General features: G+C 45.0%; 1 pseudogene; it reads right to left on the bottom strand.

Annotated features, from left to right (window-relative positions):
- LOC126953049 (Fc receptor-like protein 2) overlaps window positions 1–22,388 on the bottom strand; it is a 52,381-nt pseudogene that overhangs the window by 7,442 nt on the left and 22,551 nt on the right.

Genomic DNA, 22,388 nt, shown 5'->3' with positions numbered 1-22,388 from the left:
ATCCTGGTCACTCAAACTCCAGTCTTGGCTCAAAGGGGCCAAGATGCAGCTCAGGCTGCCGCTTTGGAGAATGCCACTATAAGACCTGGTAGCTTCCCCATGGGGTTAAGCCTGCAGGCATGCAAAGTGCAAGAATGAAGAAGTCTTGGCAGCTCCCGCCTAGATTCCAGAGGATGTATTAGAAAGCTTGTGTGCCCAGACAGAAGCCTGTTGCAGGGACAGAACCCCCACAGAGAGACTTTACTAGGGCAGTGCCAAGGGGAAATGTGGGATTGGAGCCCTGACACAGAGTTCGCATTAGGGCACTGCCTAGTGGAGCTGTGGGAAGGAGGCCACTGTCCTCCAGACCCATGAATGGGAGAGCCAGTGGCAGCATGCACCCTGAATCTGAAAAAGCCACAGACACTTAACTCCAACCTGTGAGAGCAGCCACAGGGCCTGCACTCTGCAAAACCACAGTGTCCAAGGCCTTGAGAGCCCACTTCTTGCATCAATGTGCACAGGATGCAGGACATGGAGTCAAAGATTGTTTTGGAGCTTTAAGAGGTAAGGATTGCCCTGATGGGTTTCAGACTCCTGTGGTGCCTGTTGTCCCTTTCTTTTGGCTGGTATCTCCCTTTCAGAGTGGAATGTTTACCCAATACTGGTATCACCATTGTATCTTGGAAGTAAATAGCTTGTTTTTGATTTTACAGACTCATAAGTAGAAGGAACCTGCCTTGAGTCTCAGATGAGACTTTGGACTTTTGATTGAGTGGGTGCTGGAATGAGCTAAGACTTTTGGGGACTATTGGGAAAAGATGATTGTATTTTGCAATGTGAGAATACCATGAAATTTGGGGAGCCAGGGTCCAAAAGATATGATTTGGATGTTTTGTCCCCTCCAAATCTCATGGTGAAATGTGACCTATAATGTTGAAGGTGGGCCTGGTGGGAGGTGTTTCAGTCATGAAGGCAGATCCTTCATAAATGGCATGATACTGTCCTTGTGGCAATGAGTGAGTTCTCATTCTATGAGTTCACATGAGACCTGGTTGTTTAAAAGAGCCTGGCACCCTATCCCCTCTCTCTCTCTTGCTCCTTCTCTTGCCATGTGATATACTGACTTCCCTTTGCTTTCCACCATGATTGGAAGGTTCCTGGGGTCTTACCAGGAGCAGTTACCAGTACCATGTTTCTTATACAACCTGCAGAACCATGAGTCCAAATATACCTCTTTTCTTTATATATTACCCAGCCTCAGGTATTCCTTTATAGCCATGTGAAGTGGACTAACGCAAATACTTTGAAAAGATAAGTACTAAACCAAGTCTTGAAAGATAAGTGATTTTTATCCAGGGGAAGAAAGAAGGGAATGGCATTTCAGGTAGAAGGGAGAATATAAATCAAATCCTGGAAGCCTGAAACAGCTTGTTGTGTGTGGAAATCACAAAGAGAGCAGCATTTCTCTTCTAGAACTGAACTGCCTGGGTGTGACTCCCAGACTCTCTGCAAGATATGTGATTTTGATCACATTACTAAACCACTATGTGAATCAGTTTCCTCAATCATAAAGTGGGGAATATCACAGTGTCTGCCTCATAGGGTTGTCATGAGAAGAAACAAATCAATTCATGTGAAGTGCTTGGGACAGTGTCTGGCACATTGTAGATGCTCAAGAAATGATAGCATTTCTTATCATTGGGTGCAGATGATGAGGCAGGGATTAGATGGAATATGAGATTGAAAATATAATTAGCTGAGCGTAGAAGGTCTTGTATGCCATACCCAGGGTTTTGACTTTGTCCTGGGGATACTGGGAGCCACTGCAGGATTGTAGGCTAAGGAACAATATAATGGGATTTGGTATTTCAAGTGGCTCACTATGGCCACCTAGTGGAGGATGGTCATGGGGAGGAAATTTGGAGGCAGGCTTTAGAAGACCTGGCTGTATATTCTGGCTCAACACTTACCAGTGTATGAATCATTTCCTTCTTTGAGCCTCAATTTAATAATCTGGGAAGTAGGAATTGTAAAACATATTCAAAGGGCTGTGGTGAGGAGTAAGTTATACAACAGAATGAACGGCCCTAACCCAGTGCATGACACATATAAATAGGTTTGCAACGAATATTTGTTTTGATTGTAATATCAAAAGTCTTACAAGAGAAGAGCAAAAAGTCTCACAGTTTCCCCATCTTTACGCTCTGTCCCACCAGGCCAGCTCTCCTTGCTTCTATAAATGTGCTAGAAACAGTTGAACTGGCTCACAGACCTTCATGGTAAGTATCATCCTTACTCTCTCCTGCTTCACTCTTCTCACCTCCATAGCTGTCCAGTTCACCCTGACTCAGTGGTCAGAACCCTGATCTCTTTCTAAAGCATCTGCCAGATCCAAGGCTAAGACCACATCCACCAGGCTGGAAAGTGGGTAAGGAAAGCTTCTGATGTAACAAGTCTTTTCTTTGTCTGCTGATTGTCATCAGAGAGCTATTGTTTTTCAATTGACCCTCACCACATTCAACACCTGTTGTTTTACACAATCATTTTGCAACACCTCTGTCTCATCTCCCCTAATAGTCTGTACCTTTCTAGAAGGCACAGACTGCACAGTAAACATGTCTTAGGACCTGCCTCTTGCTCACGGCAGAGGCTTGCCGGGGAATGAATCGAATGAGGAGTTGACTGATGCTCACGCAGTGCTGAAAGCCTGCCAAGCTGTGAATAAGTGTGAGTTGGTTTGATTATGAAAGATGGGAAATCATGTCTTCTTTTCCAGAGTGGAACATAAAACTTCCCAGCCTCTTCAGGCTTGCTCAGGCAGAGCGGGCAGAGCTGTGACCCGTGGGCCCAGAATTGTACCCTTGATAATCTGAATGACAATCAGCTTATTAAGTCTCACAGTCCCCTGTGCAAGCTGATGAAGGACAGTGGGCTCCTCAGTGGTCAACAACAGTTCAGGGATCTCCTCTCAACAATGGCTCTGTGCCTCTACAAGGCGTTTGAAACACACACAGAAAAGCAGCCGATTTACACACTCTTCTTCCTGCTGTTCCCTTGGCACACATTTTGTGCTGACGTGACAGCCACAGGAACAGATGTCTCTTTGGCCTCTGGGAAGGCAGAGGAAACTCAGGCCACATCTGAAGCTCCTCCCCTTCTTTCCGGGCCACCTGGAACCCAGGCCATGAGTCATGTAGGACCAGTTCAGGGATATGGTCCAGGAAGGCTGCAAGGCGTGGGGGTGATGACAGTTGGAGAAAAGAATCAAAGGCGTTGGCACGGAAGGGGAAGTTGAAGGATTCTCTGGCCCAGCTCTTGGGGCATTAAATAGTATTATTGTTCTGTTTTTGTAGTGAAGTAACTGAGGCCTGGGGTGGGTGAGTGACCTGAGCGACGCAAACGCTCCATGTGTGTAGAGAAGAGAGAAGACGGTGGCAGCTCAGGCCTACTGCAATGCCCATCACTGCCACCTGCTTCTGACTAAAGATATTGGTGGTGGTGATGGAAAAAGGATATTGGAGAGGATGTTGTTACCTCAGACCAGGTTAACCAGTAAAGGTGAGTGTGCATATGTGTTTGTGTGTGTGACCTGCTCTTCAATATTCAACTTCAGAGGTCCACTTCTGCAGGATACCACTGCTGCTGTCACACCTAATGATAATAATAATGGTAATAACAAAGGCTAACAGAGTGACTGAGCACTTACTATGTGCCAGACATGGTGCTCAGTGCATTACACAGATTATCACATTTAATCCTCTCAGAGGTTGTTCTTGTTATTCTTACCCCATTCCATAGCTGAAGAAAACAAAAGATAAGTTTAGGAACCTACCCACAGATGTACACTAGAGTCTTGGTTAGATTGGGTTGCTATGACAAATACCATAGACAGGGTGGCTTATAAAACAGAAATGTATCTCTCACAGTTCTGAAGACTGAAAGTCCAAAATTAGGGTGCTAGCGGATGGGGTTCTGAGCCACTTTTCTGAGCTTCAGCAGATGGGGGTCCTGAGCCCCTCTTCTGAGCTTCAGCATATGGGGTTCCGAGCCCCTCTTCTGAGCTTCAGCACATGGGGTCCTGAGTCCCTCTTCTGAGCTCCTGCAGATGGGTCCTGAGCCACTCTTCTGAGCTTCAGCAGATGGGGTCCTGAGCCCCTCTTCTGTGCTTCAGCAGATGGGTTCTGAGCTTCTTGCTGGACCTCTTGCTGTGTCCTCACATGGTGGAGAGAGAGAGATAGATCATCTCTTTTGTGTATTTTAGGGCACTAATCCCATTTGTGAGGGGTGCACCCTTATGACCTAATCATCTCCCAAAGGCCCCACCTCTAAATACCATTACATTGGGGAATGCATGCATTCAGTCCACAGCAGTTCCTAGATTCACAGGACCAGAATTTGCATGTGGGGTAGTCATTAGGATTGTTCACAAATCCTTTTTTCCCCTCTCTTTCGCAGGTTAGAATTTTCTGTCTCAGTTGAATTAAAGCATGACTATGGGACTTTGGCCAATAAAATGTGAGTGGAAGTGTCACTGCTGGCCAGAAGTTTTAGGAAGCAAGTTATGCTCTGCCATGTTCTCTTTTGCCTTGGTCACAGTGACTGGCAATAACCTAGGTGATGTTGTGCTGTCACCCCGGGTCCTAGGGGGAGGAGGATGATGGGGTTGAACAGAGCCCTCAACTGACCCTCAAGATTGCATAGTGAGAAATAAACCTTTGTGGTTGTAAGCCACTGAAGTTCTAGGACTGTTCACTATCAGAGCAACAGGGCTCAGCCCATTTTGATTGAATTGGAGTGAGGCTTTTCTAGCACAAAGTGAAACTCAAACCCCATACTTTGCCATCTCCTCAGTTTCTCCACCTGTCCTAGATATTCCCCCAGTGGCCTCAAGTAGCATTCTACTATGGCATCAGTTACTTTGCATATCCAGTCTTCTTTCATTCATGTGACCAAGCCCAATGGGGCACACTTCTGTGTCTTTGGGGTCTAAGCATCTAACACAGAGCCTAGGACATAGGGCATGCTAAGTACATGCTCACTGAATAGATTCCTGTAGGAGAAGGATTCTGGCACTGCAGTGTTGCCCTGCAGGATAAACTCCAAGTGGCCCAGAAGGTCAGCCCACCTCGGACCCCACATTTTTGTCAGATGACACAGGAGACTTGTTGTTTCCAGTATCCTCATGCCTGGGGACTCAGCCAGGTGGGTTGGCACCCAGGGTGTCTGCCCAGCTGGCTAGCAGAATTTGTTTCACCCTGTGCAGACCTCAGCAGTAAATCAGCAGGTGTGAGGAATTTACCCCAGAGAGTGATCCAGCAGTGGCATGAATGAGTAATTTACAAAGCCCATTAAGGCGGCACAGAATTACTTATTTATGGGAACTTTTTGACAGATCTGCGGCTTAATCATTTATCCCTGTGAACATTTAGCCAGGGTCATTGGTAAATAATTCACTTATTACACACTCTGGAGTGGTTTATGGTACTGTGACTTATGATCTCACATGAGTTCGCAGCTGGGGAATTGGAATGTGAAGGCCAGGGAGGGGAGGGGGAGGTGGAGGCCTCTGGATGCAGGCCCCAGTAGAAGGGCTGTTTGCTCTAAGTCAGCTTGATATTACAGCACAGGAGGATTTTAGTCCCCAGTCTAACCTTTGGGGAGACAGTGAGGGGAGGAAATAGGTATTAAGAGAATGGTCTGAAAATGCTAGGTCTTAGCTCCAGGCAGAGTGAGGACAGACTCCAGTTTCACTAGCTCTCAAGGGCCTAATGGGGAAATCTGAATGCCCCAGCCTGACATTCAAGATCCTCCAAGAACTGTCCCCATTCCTTTCCAGTCTTATCACTATTACTTATCTCAGCAGCAGCCACGTGGGCTGAGATCTAGCATACCTCCCCCTTCTCCAAGCATTTGCTCATGGCATTCCTCCTGCCTGCCTGCCCTTCTCTTCTTATTGTCTAACTGCTACTTAATATTCAGCTTTCAGCTCAAAGCCCATCTCCTGCATGAAGCCTTCTTACACTACTTCAGCTACGTTCACCACCTCCATGAAGTTCTTGAAAACTTGCAAAGTGCCATGCACACATGAAGCACATTACACATGCCATTGATTAGCCAGCTCCCCTGGCTAGACCAGGTGTTCCTTTAGCACCAGGACTCAGATCCCAATGAGCATGGTCCCATGAAAGCCAGCCCAGAGCCTGTCCCACAGTGAGTTAAATGAACATGGGCTATTGTTGATGATGATGATAATATGAAGATGCTAATGAAGATGGTTGTCAGGCTGACTTCCTCAGCATCCCACCACGGCCTCTCTTCTCTGTCCCACATGTTCCCCAGGACCCAAAGACAGTGGAAGCAGGTGGTCACATCTCTAAGGTTCTTCGAGATTCTAACTGATACCATAAATGGAGAGAGGCACTTATGTTGGGATGGAGGAGGAGTGCATTTGGGCCTGTTCACCAGAGAGGAGTCAAGTTGAAGGGGTAAGGAAATCCAGGTGCAAGCACCAAGCCTCACCCTCTTATTGAAGATCCACCCCCAAGTCACACCTGTCTTGCCCATAGCCTTTCAGGAAGACCCCACAGATTCCAAATGTGTTTCCCAGACCTCTAGTTTAAGAAGATTAGCTTGAGTTCTTAACGTTGAGGCCAGTTAAATAAGGTCTTCTACCTTTGTATCAACACCAATTGTTGCCCAGATGGTAGAAAGATTTAGTAAGATGGCTTCCTTTTCCCACTGGAGTTTTTAGGTCTCCAATGGGAAGACACGGGAGATAATTTACTGTCTTGCCCCCCAGAAAATCCTTCATAAAGTCTAGTCTCAAGCAGTTTTGCTATAACGGTCAAGAAGAAGCATAGGATATTGAGGAACTTGTGTTCCAGGAAGGGAAAGCCTGGGCTTGCCTGAGATGAGTTGGGAGATGAGAAAAGATAGAAGCAAGGTCGTTCCTAAGCACAGTGCTCTGTTCTTCCCTGGGTCTTAGGGAATTTTGAACAGGTTTCTAATCACTGTCTAGAGTGGTCAGAGCCATATGGTTTGTTACCATATTCGCATGTTTTTATGTGCTCCCATAACAACCATGTCAAGTAGGTATTCTTGTGAGCTACTCTTACTGACTGAATTGTGTCCTCCCTGAATCCATATGTTGAAGCCCTAGCCCCCGATGTGACTATTTGGAGACACAGCCTTTAAAAGGTAATTAAGGTGAACCCAGCTCATAGGGGTAGAGCCTTAATCCTTACAGGACTGGTGTCCTTATAAGAAGAGAATAGACATCAGATCTCTCTCTCTCTCTCTCTCTCTGTCTCACACATACACACACACATGCACACACTCCTTCTTTTGCTTTTCATGCATACAAAGGAAAGGCCATGTGACGACATAGCAGGAAGGCAGCTGCCTGCAACCCAGGAAGAGAGGAACCAGAAACTAACATGCTGGTACCCTAATCTTGGACTTCCAGCCTTCAGAACTATAAGGAAATAAGTTTCTGTTGTTTAAGCCACCTGGCCTATGGCGTTCTGTTACTGCAGCCCAAGCTGATGAGACAGCTTCCTTTTGCAGGTGAGAAAATTAAGGCTCACAGCAGAGAAATGACTTGTCCAAAGTCATCCAAGTAACAGGTGGCAGGATTTGAAATGAAGACTGGATGCTAGCATGGATGGACCAGATCCTGCAGACTCCATCCCACGATGGAACTTGGAGTCTAGACCCTGCGTCTCGCAGTCTCCATGCTAGCTCTCCTGCTGTGGGTTCCTGTTACAGCTTCTGCCTCAGCTCTGCGCTCCCACTCCAAACATCCTACACTTTGGGTTGCTTCTCCCCTTCTCTCCGCTCAGTGCGCCTCAGGTTTTGTGGTTCTGTGGTTCTGTGGTGTGGTGCTGCCATCTGCTGGCGGGACGCACCAGCTGCCCTAACTGCCAGGGAAAGATTTTCTATTTTATTTTATTTTATTTTATTTATTTTTTGAGACAGAGCCTCCCTCTGTCGCCCAGGCTGGAGTGCAGTGGCACGATCTCGGCTCACTGCAACTTCTGCTTCCGGGTTCAAGCGATTCACCAACCTCAGCCTCCTCAGTAGCTGGGAGTACAGGTGCACACCACCACACCTGGCTAATTTTTGTAATTTTAGTAGAGATGGGGTTTCACCACGTTGGTCAGGCTGGTCTTCAACTCTCGAGCTCAAAAGATTGCCCACCTCGGCCTCCCAAAGTGCTGGGGTTACAGGCGTGAGCCACAACCCGGCCCGGGATTTCCTTTACTATCTCTCTCTCTTACTTTCACATACCATCCATCTCTCCCTCCTAAGTCCAATCCCTTTCACTCTCTCCTGTAGGCAGGTGGCTAATATGATAGGCTCCTGGAGGAAAAATAAAATAAAATAAAAGGAAGCAGGTACAGAGAACTACCTTTAGTTTGAGAAGAAAGTGGATTACAAAAGAGAAAAGACGGTTGATTCCCAAGGGGTGAAGTCCCCACAGAGTGCCAAACCAGACCTTTCCAGCCTAGGTCAGAGAGCTGGGGGAGGTCTGAGGCAGTGGGCATGGTGCCCTTTGGCTTTGATCACAAACAGAAGCACCGAAGACCTCCCTGCATGTCCTATGGAGGTGGCAGGAGCTCCTGGAAAGCCTGTAGGAAGAGGCTACTAGGAATAAAATTCTATCTATCTATCTATCTATCTATCTATCTATCTATCTATCTATGAATGAGACAGCACTCTGTCACCCAGGCTGGAGTGTAGTGGCACAATCACAGCTCACTGCAGGCTCGACCTCCCGGGATCATGCCATTATCCTGCCTTAGTCCCCTGAGTACCTGGGACTATAGGTGTCATGCCTGGCTAATATAAAAAATATTTTTGTAGAGATGGGGTTTTGTTATGTAACCCAGGCTGGTCTCGAACTCCTGGGCTAAGGTGATTCTCCTGCCTTGGCTTCCCAAAGTGCTGGGACTGTAGGCATGAGCCATCATGCCCAGCCTACTGTCCCTTTATTCCAGAGAATGAGGGTGATCTTGCTGACTGGTTTCTGTTAGTTACTCTCCCATAGTGACATGTGCAGTAAATAATCCCACCTCATTTGACCGATGGGGAAACTGAGTCTCAGAGTGGTTTATCAATCCACAGATTAGTGTGGATGAATGATATCATACTTTGGGGGTGTGGCTATTGAGCCAGGAATGTACTTCAAGGGCACCTGAAAGTTCTGACTCATCTCATGCCAGAGTGTGAAATATTAAAGTCAGTGCTTAGGAGGGATCTCACTTTCTTCTCTCCACACAAACCCTAGCTTCAGTGTCTTTCTGTGAGGTCACCCAGAGTCTGGTTCGTATGGCTAAGAGCCACATATTACAGGCACAGCCACAGTCAGCACCTGGCTTCTGTTCTCCGGTGTCACCAAGGCTCAAGGCAGGAGAAGCAGATGGGTGAATGGGAGCCAGGAGAAGGGTGCAGAGAGGGGGAATGGCCAAGGGGACCGAGCATAAAGGAAGGGAAGGTCATATAGAAGGGAAAAAGTACAGACATAAAATACAAAGATCAGAGGACTTTGACTTTGCAGTTACCAAGCTGTGTGTCTTCAGGGAATTCTTCTTCATCTGTAAAGTGGGCATAATACAGTCATGCCTGCCTCACACATCTATTTTGAAAATTAAGTGAGATAACGTGAGTGAAACCACCAGTCCCAGTGTTCAACTCACAGTCAGCCCTAGTAAGTGTTCGTTGAATCTGAAACCATGAAAGGGAGAGGGCTGATTCATTGTACCCTCATGTCCTGGTACTGCTGCTAACCTGTATTAACATGAATATGCTGGCAGCCACTCGTCACATGCACCACAACACCTCCTGAAGGCTCTGACCCAGTCCCAGCTTTCCAGAAGCCAGGAGGTGGTCTTGCTGCCTCCAGCTTTGCTCTTCACAGGCACAGCTTTGCCACATTCCTCTAAATGCATCAGCATTGCAGAAGCCATGTCTTGTATGCCAGAATGGAGCAGATTCCAATTAGGAGCCACAGGGAGTCACATGCCTTCAAATGGAAGGGGGTAATTTTGATAATTTTTTGTTTATTTTGTTTTGAGATGGCGTTTAGCTTTTGTCGTCCAGGCTGGAGTGCAATGACATAATCTTGACTCACTGCAACCTCCGCCTCCTGGTTCAAGCAATTCTCCTGCCTCAGCCTCCCGAGTAGCTGGGATTACAAGCTCTCGCCACCATACCCAGCTAATTTTTATATTTTTAGTAGAGACGGGCTTTCCCCATGTTGGCCAGGCTGATCTTCAACTCCTGACTTCAGGTGATCCACCTGCCTCATCCTCCCAAAATGCTGGGATTACAGGCATGAGCCACTGCACCTGGCCAATTTTGGTAATTTTGTTTCCTGGGAAGGACAATACATTTACATGGCTTTGCAATATGACTAAGGAGCCTTGAATTTAGAGTCAGGAATCTGGCTTATGGTCCAGTGTCTTGATCACTACCTGTATCACTACCTGGGCAAACTAGGACAAGTTGGTTACCCTGTCTCTAAGTCTCCTTTTCTCTAATACTCCATGTTTCAATCACTAGCCTACCCAATTTTACCTCTTGGAAATGCTTTCTGCTGCAAGAAATAGAATACTCAGCTAACATTAGCTTTTGACAAAAGAGTATTTATTGTTTATGTACAACCATTTTGGACACAGGCAGTCTATGTCACCTCAACAGCATCATCAAGGACCCAGGCTCCATCGTCATCTTTAGCATCTTAATCCTCATGACTGCCACCTGAGGTCACAAGATAGCTACTGCAACTCCAGTGTCACACAACTATTTAAGGCAGAAAGAAGGAAGGAGTTGGCATCAAACGCTCCTGTTACTTATGTCAGGAAAGCAAAAGATTTTCCAGAAAATCCCTAGCTGATATCTCCTTTGCTTTCATTGTCTAGAATTCTGTCATATGAGAACTTCCAGCTGCCAGAGAAGCTTTCTAATCTCTAAGTGGGAGGCAGCAAGGGAGATCCCACAATTCTTTCATGTGCCACCCTGATGAGCATATATTCCCTAGTGTTGCTTTCCTGAGAGCGAGGATGAGCCAGTGAGTAGCTTTTGATAAAGAGGGAGGAAAAAGCCCTGAAAAAATTTAGGCCTTCCCCTCGGAGGTTAGACAGGGGTGGATATAATATGAATACGCTGGACACCATGAGTCTCAGGGCCCTGAGGTTTGGAGTACTGAACAGAGGAGTGTGAAGGTCTGGAAGGTTGCATTGTGTTTTGCCTAGCTTTATTATCCGCAAGACTTAAGAGTGTATCTAGGGCAGACTCCCCACCTGGTCAGCTAGCTGAAGCATCAGGGGTTCTAATATGTGTTTATCTCTATGGAGCCCCAGAAAGCCTGATAGTGATATCCTCTTCTTTCCTCCTTCTCCTGAGGGGCTCTGGAACCTCTAGGTGCCCAGACCTGTGCAATGTATAGATGTTGCTGAGTCCTGTAAATGACCTGATCGTACCTCCTCCCAGGAGCTTCACTACTTCCTGACCCCATTGAAGTGGCCATATAGATTCATCCCATTCCTGAACAACTGTGCCTGTGGAATCTTGATAAAGTAGGACATTTTTTTTTTCATAATAAGCATAGCTATCATTTACTGACTTATAGCAAAACAGTTCAGAGATGACAAGCCCCGAGTTACACAGTGACAGAGCCAAGATTCCACCTAGGTCAGTCTGATTCCACTGGCCTTACCTTTCTCTTTTCCTTTTGTTTTGTTTTCTTTCTTTTTTTTCTTTTCTTTTCTTTTCTATTCCCTTCTCTTCTCTTCTCTTCTCTTTTCTCCTCTCCTCTCCTCTCCCCTCCCCTCCTCTTTTCTTTGTTTCTTTCTCTCTTTCTTTCTTTCTTTCTCCTTCTCTTTCTTTCTTTCTCTTTCCTTCTTTCTTTCTTTCTTTCTTTCTTTCTTTCTTTCTTTCTTTCTTTCTTTCTTTCTTTCTTTCTTTCTTTCTTTCTTTCTTTATCTCTTCCTTTCCCCTTCCTTCCTTCCTTCCTTCCTTCCTTCCTTCCTTCCTTCCTTCCTTCCTTCCTTCCTTCCCTTCCTTCTTTCCTTCCTTTCTTTCTCAGGGTCTCACTTAGTGCCTGGGCGGGAATGGAGTGGTGCAATCTCTGCTCATTATAGTCTCAACTGCCCAGGCTGAAGCGATCCTTCCACTGCAGCCTACCAAGCAGCTGGGACCACAGGCGCACACCACCACACCAGGCTCATGTTGTTTATTCTTGGAGAGACAAGGTCTCACTATGCTGCCCAAACTGGTATTGAACCACTGGGTTCAAGCAATTCTGACTTGACTTCCCAAAGTGCTGGGATTATAGGTGTGAGCCATCGCACCCTGTCAACTTTATCTTTCTTGTTGCAGCAGTCTGACTTCCGAGTGGTTTTCCTAGACTTTGTGCAATATCCAGCTATAATATATGCATGGGATTGCTAATTTCCTCCACTGGTTTATTTCCATTTCCTGTTTCCTGAAGAACTCAACTTTTTGTACAAAAAGACTAATATCCCCAATACCTTTCAGAATAGTGGTTAGCACCTAGTAATGCACATTTGTGGAGTGACTGTTACATAAAGAAGTTTCTGATTTCCCAGGCCTTCTAGATACTTGGATTAATAGAAAAAAATGGGCCTGTCTACTTGTGGGTCTGTCATTCTTAGAGAGTACTAACTTAATTATCTATTTTTATAGTGAGAGGCTGAGACAAGGGGAGATGAAAGGTTATGTCCAAAGCTTATACAGCTGATTCAGGAAGGACCTCTACTCTAGCCCCTCAAGCAGGTACAGCCAGAACAAACACCTCTTTCCTACATGAAGCTAGGGAGGTGACAAGTAAACCTAAATGTTTTCAGGTCGGACCGTAACATCCACAGGATTCCTGTTGGGGGACTTTGCCTCACTTAGTGAAACTAAAGAAATCTAGCTTTCTTTTGGAATAAAACATCAGGTTGAATCACAGTTTTACGGGTAACTAGCTTGATGCTCTCAGCTAAGTTGTTTACCCTGATTAGGTCTCCGTGTTCTTTGTTGTAAAGTGGAAAAATAAAAGTGTTTATTTACCTTGTGCGATTTCTGTGAGGAGTAAATGAAGAGCTCCATGTGAAGTGTTTTAGCACAAACGCATACCCAGAGTGAGCATTCAGCACATTGTATGTAGTTGCAGTCATTACTGTCATAATTAGACTGCGGTGTGCTGAAGAATATTTGACTTTGTCACTTTCCCACGTTGTTTTACTTCTTGCTGTGGGAGGGGCTCTGCAGCTGTAGAAGGTCGCTGACGTCTGAGGTTTGGTTTTGCCCATCTCCTCTGTCTCTTCTGACACATTCTTCTGCCTGTTTCCATCCTTCCAACCCTCCCAGAACCTTCCACTTGGCCCAGATGAGCAGTTTGCTGGGTCGCAGGGCTGGCCTGCTGGAATGCCCTGTCATTCTGCTGTTGAAATGGGTGACCCTTCATTACTCCTGGGCAGAGGCTGGCCTGTCAGTCAGCTGGTAATTAACAGAGCCTGGAGATGAGTTGCCAGAGAAAGGGCTCTGGCCACTGCCTCCCCCACAATGCTTTTCTGGTGTGCTATGGCTGGTAAAGCCAATGGTTAAATATCCAGGAATTTGGCAAATCAGCTGTTAAGCTGGCTGCTGAATATCCAGGAATTTTGTGAGCCAGTTGTTAAACTGTTGGTAGCTGGAGATCAATCGTGATGGGAGTCTTTACGCCATGGAATCATCAGCAGACACAACAAATCAGGACACTGTCTCACCCTGCAGCGCATTGACCTGCACATCATTGAGCAAACTGTCTTCTCCTAAAACTCACTAACTGAGGGACTACAGGATTCTGGGCTTGACATGTGGTTAAAACCCACATTTTAAGAAAATTAATTCTTTTAGTTATAAAAGTAATGCAAGCTTGTTATGAAACATTGAAATAATATAGGACAAAAAACCTGAAAAGTAAAGGTCTCTGTCCATTTATCTCTCCTCCTTGCAGAGATATCCACTCATTTTTGTTTGTTTCTCTCTTGAACTCTTTTGTAGAGATAGAAAAAGAGCTATTTTATATGTCTACTGGGTTATTGGATGGGGCTGAACTTGAAAGAAGAAACCACTTTATTTTTTCTCTTGCCTCTACTCCTGCTATCCATCATGCTACATAGAATCCCTCTGACTTGCCCCTGAGGGCTGGCTTGAGCAGACTCAATAGCTTTCTGGCCATTTCTAGGCATTGGAAAAATAGTGCAGTCCAGTTCAATTTAAAACTTGAATCTCACATCCATTTCAAAGCTCCTCTTATCCCCCAATCTTAGGCCTGAATTGTGGCCCAGAAACCTGGGTGGGGTCACTCATTCTCCTTCTATCTCCTCCCACTTAGGGCAGAGAAAGATACATAAAGCTCTTTTTATTTAGGGGCTGCCCTCTGTAGCTCTGTCTTTGCTTGGTGGTTGACCTACACACCCTCTAGCAAGGCAGCCAAGTTCTTCTAATTGCTGTTTCCTGCTGGCTGACCTCTTGTAACCCTTTCTCAAGTCCAGCCCCTACAGGTACAATCTATAGCCATTTACTGGTGGTGTCCCGTCTCCAAGCAGGCAGGCTTCTTGGGTAGATTCTCATCGAAACGGCTTTAGTGTTGCTACTTCCCACAACATCCACTTGGCTCTCAGGAAATTCAGGCATCTTTGCCCTACCAAATGGTAGGAATACAGCTTACCCATCGGCCAACCCCTCTCTTCTCACCTTCTGTCATGTGTGGCTCCACCAAAGGTAAGTAGGCAGCTGTCACTTGCCCAGAACTCTCCCCTAGTTGTGCAGTGGTGCACCCAGGTGAGCTGTGAGTTGCTGCAGCTGAGGAGGAAGTAACCAGCCTCTATTCCTGTAGGCACCTCCTGTCTCAGCCAGTGATTCTTTTGAGACTTTCCTGTGTTGTGGTTTAAGATGGAGAGAAGCCCCCTCCTTCCCCTTCCCCTCACACGACTCTACTCACACGAGTAACCTAAACGTCCCTTTAAATGTATAGCCTCCCTTATAAGGTGGGGGTTGGAACTGGGTAAGGGCTGCAGGATAGGTTTTGTCCTCTTTTCATAAATTCAACAAGTTGTGTTTTGTACTTTTCTTTAGAATGTAGGAGGGTTTACTACCTAATCTTTACAGCTTTGGCATTCAAACTGAAATTTAAAGACCGTCTACATACATAATTGTATTAAGCAAATAAGATTATTATATGCATCTTGTTCTACCATTTGCTTTTCTTTCTAAGCAAAATACTATATTTCAGGCATATTTCTTTGTCATTGTATATAGATCTACCTCTACCTCTTTTTAAAAAAGTATCTTATTTTTCCTCACATATTACTTTTTTGTTATCTTGTGTTCATGACCATTTCTTCTTCTTCCTCTTCTTCTTCTTTTTTTTTTTTGAGACAGAGTCTTACTCTGTCTCCCAGCCTGGAGTGCAATGGCATGATCTTGGCTCACTGCAACCTCGGCCTCCCGGGTTCCACTGATTCTCCTGCCTCAACTTCCTGAGTAGCTGGGATTACATGTATGTGCCACAGCGCCCTCTAATTTTTGTATTTTTAGTAGAGATGGGGTTTCACTATGTTGGCCAGCCTGGTCTCAAACTCCTGATCTCAGGTGATTGGCCGGCCTTGGCCTCCCAGAGTGCTGGGATTACAGGCGTGAGCCACTGTCCCCGGCCCATGATCATTTCTTAAACTAGAGATTTTAGAACTGCCTAGAACAGCAAGCAATGCTTCCTCTTTATGATTTTGCATTTCCTTATTTTCACTGGGTGTCTTCAGAAAGGTTGGGGGACTTGAGTGTGCCTGTGTCCCTTGGCAGTGGGGTAGATCTTTTTACTCAAGCAGCACAAACTTTTCAAAATGGCTCAGTGTTTCCACTATACATATATCACCATGTGCATGTATGATGATCTACTGAATTAACCCCCATTAATGGACATTTAACTGTTTCCAATTCATCCCAATTATAGATAACATTATACTGAACATCTATCTTATATTCTTGTGCACTAACTCATTGGTTTTTAAGTAAGCAAAACATTATAAGATGTGATCCTTTCCCCTAAGACACATTTCCAGAAACCCCTTTTGTAATCAGAATGCAGAGAGAAAGGCTAGGATTAGGACAAATAGGTTCCCAGAAGGGACCTTTGAAGGATGGCGACTTTGTTAACCTTCCTTTCTACCAGGAATTCCTCTAGAGTTGGCACCTCATGGGCTCTGAGTGTGGCCATGGTCTATTGAGCAGAGGCCTGAACAAGACCCGGTGTGGGGCATTCAGCAGGTACTCAATAAATGTTTGTTTAACCTGAAGCACATTAGCCATCCTTATATAATGGCAGGCAGCCCAGGAACAGTTGTGCACATAATTACAACTCAGTCAGATTGACCGGGTTGTAACTTGTAAATTGGGCTTGCTTTCTACATCTTCCTGTTCACTGAGTTAGGCCTTCACAGATCACTATGCCTGACAGTCGTATGATCTCATGAAGGACTGGTTTTTTGGGGGTTTTTCTTGAGACAGAGGCTCCCTCTGTCAACCAGGCTGGAGTGCAGTGGTGTGATCATGGCTCACTGCAGCCTCAACCTCCTGGGCTCAAGCAATCCTCCCACTTCAGCCTCCAGAGTAGCTGAGATTACAGGCATGTACTACCATGGCTGACTAATTTTTTTAATTTTTTGTAGAGTCAGGGTCTTGCTATGTTGCCCAGACTGGTCTCAAACTTCTGGACTCCAGCAATCCTCCCATCTTGGCCTCTCAAAGTACTAGGATTACAAGTGTGAACCACTGCATGCAACCCCATGAAGTACTCTTGGCCCAGACTATAAATCCTTAGGGTACAAGGGTGGAGGCAGCCATACAAAATATGACCAGAATACTACTTTTTGAGGCTATACCTGCACCGAGTCACATTTAAAGAAATGGTAGGCTAGTAGAAAAATCTAACTGAAAGCATTTCAAACGTTTAATCAGAAGAGACTTGTTATTATAGTGCAGTCCACCTTAGATACTCCTCTTAGTTTCAGTCTCTCTTCTTTGCCAGGCAGAAGGTCCAGAACAAATTCTTCCCTCTCCTCTAATTTTCACAAACTCTCCTTTCCCCTATCCACTGAGTTCTCCTATGTATGTCTCTCCCTTTTAGACGTCTTCCTAGAGTGGGGCTCTCCCTTGCTGATCACACACACACACATACACACACACACACACACGCGCGCGCGCCCCTCCAGACCTATGGCTTTTTTTTTGGCTATACTCTGTTCCCTGGGAGGTATAGGTCACCCTCCCTGTCCACACAAACTATTGCCATTCCTCTCACAACCTTCAGCGCCTTTGGCAATTTCAGGGAATAAAATTTCCTATCACTTTACACACGGAGTCTAATTAGTAAAGGCTCCATTCCCCGGGCTGCCACATGTTGCATTGCAGATCTTTCTCAGCGTCTCTGGCAGAGAGTCTCAATGGACTCTTTCTCCAAATCCGGCTGTAAAAGAATCAGAAACACACCCAAGGCAATGATTTTGAGCATTCCAAAGTCTGGCATTGGTGCCGTCGTTTCTGATTTCTTGGGACTATCTCCCTCCCAGGAGAGGGAGGACCAACGGTACTCAAGTCTCTGGTTTTAGGTTTTGTGTTGTTGCACTGAATTTCTACTTCTGGTCAGTGTCATCTCCGCATCTCTGCCTAGATAACTCAACTCATACTCAGTTCAGGTGCCATCTACCCAGGAAGTTAATCTTGAATATCCACGTAGAACAATGACTGGTCTCTGGGATCTTGAAAGTACCGTGTTTACCTCCACCATAACACTTTTTTTTTTTTGGAGACACAGTTTCACTCTGTCACCCAGGCAGGAGTGCAGTGGTGCAATCTTGGCTCACTGCAACCTCCACCTTCCAGGTTCAAGCGATTCTCCTGCCTCAGCCTCCCGAGTAGCAGGGACTACAGGCATGCACCACCATGCCTGGCTGTTTTTTTTTCAGTAGAGATGGGATTTTGCCATGTTGGCCAGGCTGGTCTCAAACTCCTGACCTCAAGTGATCTGCCTGCCTCGGCCTCCCAAAGTTCTAATTACAGGTGTGAGTCACTGTACCCGGCCCTAAAATAAAATTTTTCCCCTACTAGAAAAATAATAAATGCTAATTACAGAAATATTGGAAATACTGAAAAGCGGGGAAAACAGCACACTTGTCTCAGCAGTTGAAAATAAGCAAAATTAATATTTCAGTGTATTTCTTACCAGTCTATTTACTGTACAAATTTTAATTTAATTTAATTGTGCTCATGTGGTAAACATAAAATTGTACATGTTGATATATATGAATACACTAACTAGTCAAGCATATTAGAGAAAACATCTATAAATACAGAACAAAATACAAAAAAAGAAAAAGTAGCATTTTATAATTCCACACCAAGAAACAACCTAGTTACATTTTAGTATATTTTCATAAAACCCCAAAAATTACCTGTTTGCATAATCTCACACTATGTGTCTTGAATTTTAATCACAGTTAACAAAGGAACACTTGTAAAATTTAGTTGGCAGATTTTACGTAAAGGTTTTAGTGACATGCATTTTCCACCTGGTGGTTTATTAGTCTTGTTTAATTAAAAAATGATTCAGGCTATACTGATTGGCTTTGAAGATACAGAAAGTCATTAATAATATTCTTTAGCAATGAAAATAGTAATTATGCTCTTTTGTGCACTTCTGCCTTGAGAAATGGAAGAAAGCGGGGGGCGGGGGGAACAAAGATTTTTAGTTTAATAACTATCTTGGCTTGGCATCTCAACCATACAAATTGTTTGGCCATGCTAATCAAAGTTGGAACAGACCCAGTTAGTGTTTTACGTAGTCTTTTATCAAATTGGCAAGAGATTATCTGTAAACTGCTTTTTTTTTTTTTTTTTTTTTTTTTTTTTTTTTTTTTTTTTTTTTTTCCGGTGGGAGGGGGAAGCACAATCAAAATAGAATCTGTAGGAAAGCAGAAGACAATCTTGGGAACTATACAGGGCCGGACTTTGACCTCAGGCTGGCAAAGCTACTTGATAGCACATTGTTCCATTGTTTCTCTTGGTTTTGAGTCTAATTTTAGTAAGGGAAGATCCGTCAGTCTTTCATTTCATGACATCTCCGTTCTCTACTTTTAAACTTTACTTTCTCTCTTTGTTGACTGGAGAATATGTTCAAGTGATTTGTTTCAAGATTAGCCCATGCATGACAGGTGTATGTTCTGAACCTTTTCATTTCTGATGTTTGCTTTTTTCTTTCTTTCCCACATAAAGGGAGTAATTTGGTTGGGCACACATTCTCGGGGGGAAACTCTTTCCCCGCAGTACTCTAGATCCTTTCCATTGAAAACTAAGTGCAGAGAAATCTGAAGTCAGCCTTCAAGAGAGATCTTTTGGTGAAAAGATTGATGATTTGGGTGGTGGGTGGGCATCACTGTCACTTCTCAGAAGGCAGCTTCCACACAGTAGAAGTGGATGTCCAGGTCTCTGGTATAGATTTAGCATTTTGTAACTGGGTGAGGGGAGCGTGATGTGGAGGTAGGAAAATGACTTTTTCTATTTACTTTCAGATAAGCCACCTGCTCTGTTTTTTCCAACATACCCAAGGTGTCCCTCTCTTCTGTTTTTTTTTTCTTTCTTTCTTTTTTCGGTTCAGTTCTAATGACCTTAAAGTTCATGGAAATTCCTTTTGCCTCTGACAATAGTTGATTTTTAAAAGTCCTCATTTTTAGTGTCATTATTAGGTTTGTCTTTTCCTGGAACTTTATAGATATTTCATGTGAAGCTTTAAGAGACAAGGCTAGGAGTGGTTAGCCAGATATTATTTTAATTCATAAGTTTAGCTATGACATTCAGTAGGTTTAATCAACCTTCCATAAAGCTATCATTTGGTTTCAGAGGGAAGGCTGCTCAGAGCTGCAAAGAGAAATGAGTTTTGAGCCATGTAAAGGTCGGAGCAAGAACATGTGTTGGTTGTTAGATCCAGGGTTGCTAGACTCTGTTCTATCTCACTTTTTTTTTCTATTGTATTCCATCTCACTGGATGGTCTGTTAGGAAGAAACATAAATAGCACCTCAGCTGACAGGGTGATGTCTCTCTGTTATTATCCTTAAGTAGAAGATGGTTCTATGTGGCTTACAGGTTCAGCACACAAACCATGTCAGTAATGATGTGAGTGCAACAGCGTTAAAGCCACAACAGAAAGAGGGCTTGTGTCAGTTCAGGTCCTCTGGGAAGCAGATACTAAAGACGGAATTGTAAGGTCAAGAGATTTTGAAAGATGGGAGATAGGGAACAAAAGGAGTCAGGGAAAGTCTTCCGATAGTGATATAGGTCTGATGCCTGTAAAATGAGATGGGGAGGCAAGACGGTTGGGAAAGAAGAGACTTTGACCCTGATGCAGCTCTGAGGAAGTCTCATCCAGCCCAGTGGGAAGCTCCAGGGAGGTTGCCAGTAGAGGAGTCTATGTTAGGAGAATGGCCACGTGGAGCAGAAAGTACCCCTGCTGTCCTGCTGTGCTCAGTGGCTGAGGCTGCCTGGGGAGATTTTAGCTTTGGTTCAAACATTGCAGCAGATCCTAAAGGTGGTGCAGCTGGAGGCTGATAGCTAAGTGCACTCCTGGAGCAGGGTCTTCCTTGAAGGGAGATCTGACTAGTGCACCTTTATGGCTGCCACAAAGCCCCTTCCACACTCTCCAGGAGGCACCAAGAATGTTACCCATCCTAAGAAGATGATGCACAAGGCAGCTTAGCTCCTGTGGCTGGATGAAAACAGAGCAGGTCCATTCATATGAGATCCCCAGCAACTGCTCTTTGGCAAAGCTGAATGGGCAACCCTGAGCAGATTGTCTCCAGGGGTTATGACCTTCAGTTTCAGGTGATTTTGAATGTGTACTTGAATGCGCCCCCAGAACAGCACGGAACCTAGCCTAAGGGTCAACTTAATTTGAGCAAACATTTCATCTCTCCATCAACAATTATTGAATAGCTACAATGAGGCAGATCTTGTACTAGTTATAGGTAATATAGGAGAGAACAAGAGGAAACTTCTGCCCTCGGTTTGCCTGTAGTCTAGTGATGGAGAAATAATATTAAAAACTGAGAATGGTGATAAGCACAACTAGCCTTTGTGAACAATATTAGGGATCAGACAGGAAAGGGAAGTTAAAAGAGGAGAGAGGGCTCCTCCTACAAACTTCTTCTGTTCCCTCTTTGGAAATAAAGTATGAAAAACATGAGTCTTGGGTCTTGAAAGGTCCCAGAGGCAAGTGAACTGGGATCTAGTCTCTGGTCCGTCTCACTGACTTCCATTAGAGTTCAGCATGGGGCATCATGATGAGCAGAGGGAGCAGAACAGACAGGCATCTGGGTCTCTCTCTACTCCACCCTGGTTGGGGATGGAGAAGAATGGGGTGAAATTAGTAGAGAGATTTACAGAACACACCAGGTCTCCTTTCACTGACCTCTTTCTTGGCTTCTGCATCATAGAACTATTCCCTTTTCCTTCCCTCAGTCCTCTAACATGGATGATCGGGGTGGGACTGGTCTAGGTAAGCAAACATGGTCTCCTGTCTACAAGTCATTGACTAGTTGTGCTATATCTGGACCAGGGTTGTTGGGGAGACCCTTCCTTCCTTCCTTCCTTCCTTCCTTCCTTCCTTCCTTCCTTCCTTCCTTCCTTCCTTCCTTCTTTCCTTCCTTCTTTCTTCTTTCTTTTTTTTTTCTTTTTTTCTTTCTTTCTTTCTTTCTTTCTTTCTTTCTTTCTTTCTTTCTTTCTTTCTTTCTTTCTTTCTTTCTTTCTCTCTTTCGTTCTTTCTTTGTCTGTCTTTCTTTCTTTCCTTTTTTCTTTCTTTCTTTCTTTCTTTCCTTCTTTCTTTCTTTCCTTCTTTCTTTCTCTTTCTCCTTCCTTCCTTCCTCCCTCCCTCCCTCCCTCCCTCCCTCCCTCCCTCCCTTCCTTCCTTCCTTCCTTCCTTCCTTCCTTCCTTCCTTCCTTCCTTCCTTCCTTCCTTCCTTCCTTCCTTCCTTCCTTCCTTCCTTCCCCCTCCCCTCCCCTCCCCCTCTCCACCCAATGCCTCTCCTCCATTCCCCAGCCCTCCCCTCCCCTTTCTTTTTTTGACTGAGTTTCACTCTTGTTGCCCAGGCTGGAGTGCCATGGTGCAATCTCAGCTTACTGCAACCTCCCCCTCCCAGGTTCAAGTGATTCTCCTGCCTCAGCTTCCCAAGTAACTGGGATTACACTGGGATTACAGGCATGCACCACCACGTCCAGCTAATTTTTTTATTTAGTAGAGATGGGGTTTCACCATGTTGGTCAGGCTGGTCTTGAATGCCTGACATCAGGTAATCCAACTGCCTCTGCC

Source organism: Macaca thibetana, chromosome 1 (genome assembly GCF_024542745.1).
Source record: "Macaca thibetana thibetana isolate TM-01 chromosome 1, ASM2454274v1, whole genome shotgun sequence".
In the NCBI taxonomy this organism is placed as follows: Eukaryota; Metazoa; Chordata; class Mammalia; order Primates; family Cercopithecidae; genus Macaca; species Macaca thibetana.
The sequence above is the reverse complement of the archived record's forward strand: the minus strand, read 5'-3'. Positions and strand labels throughout refer to the sequence as shown.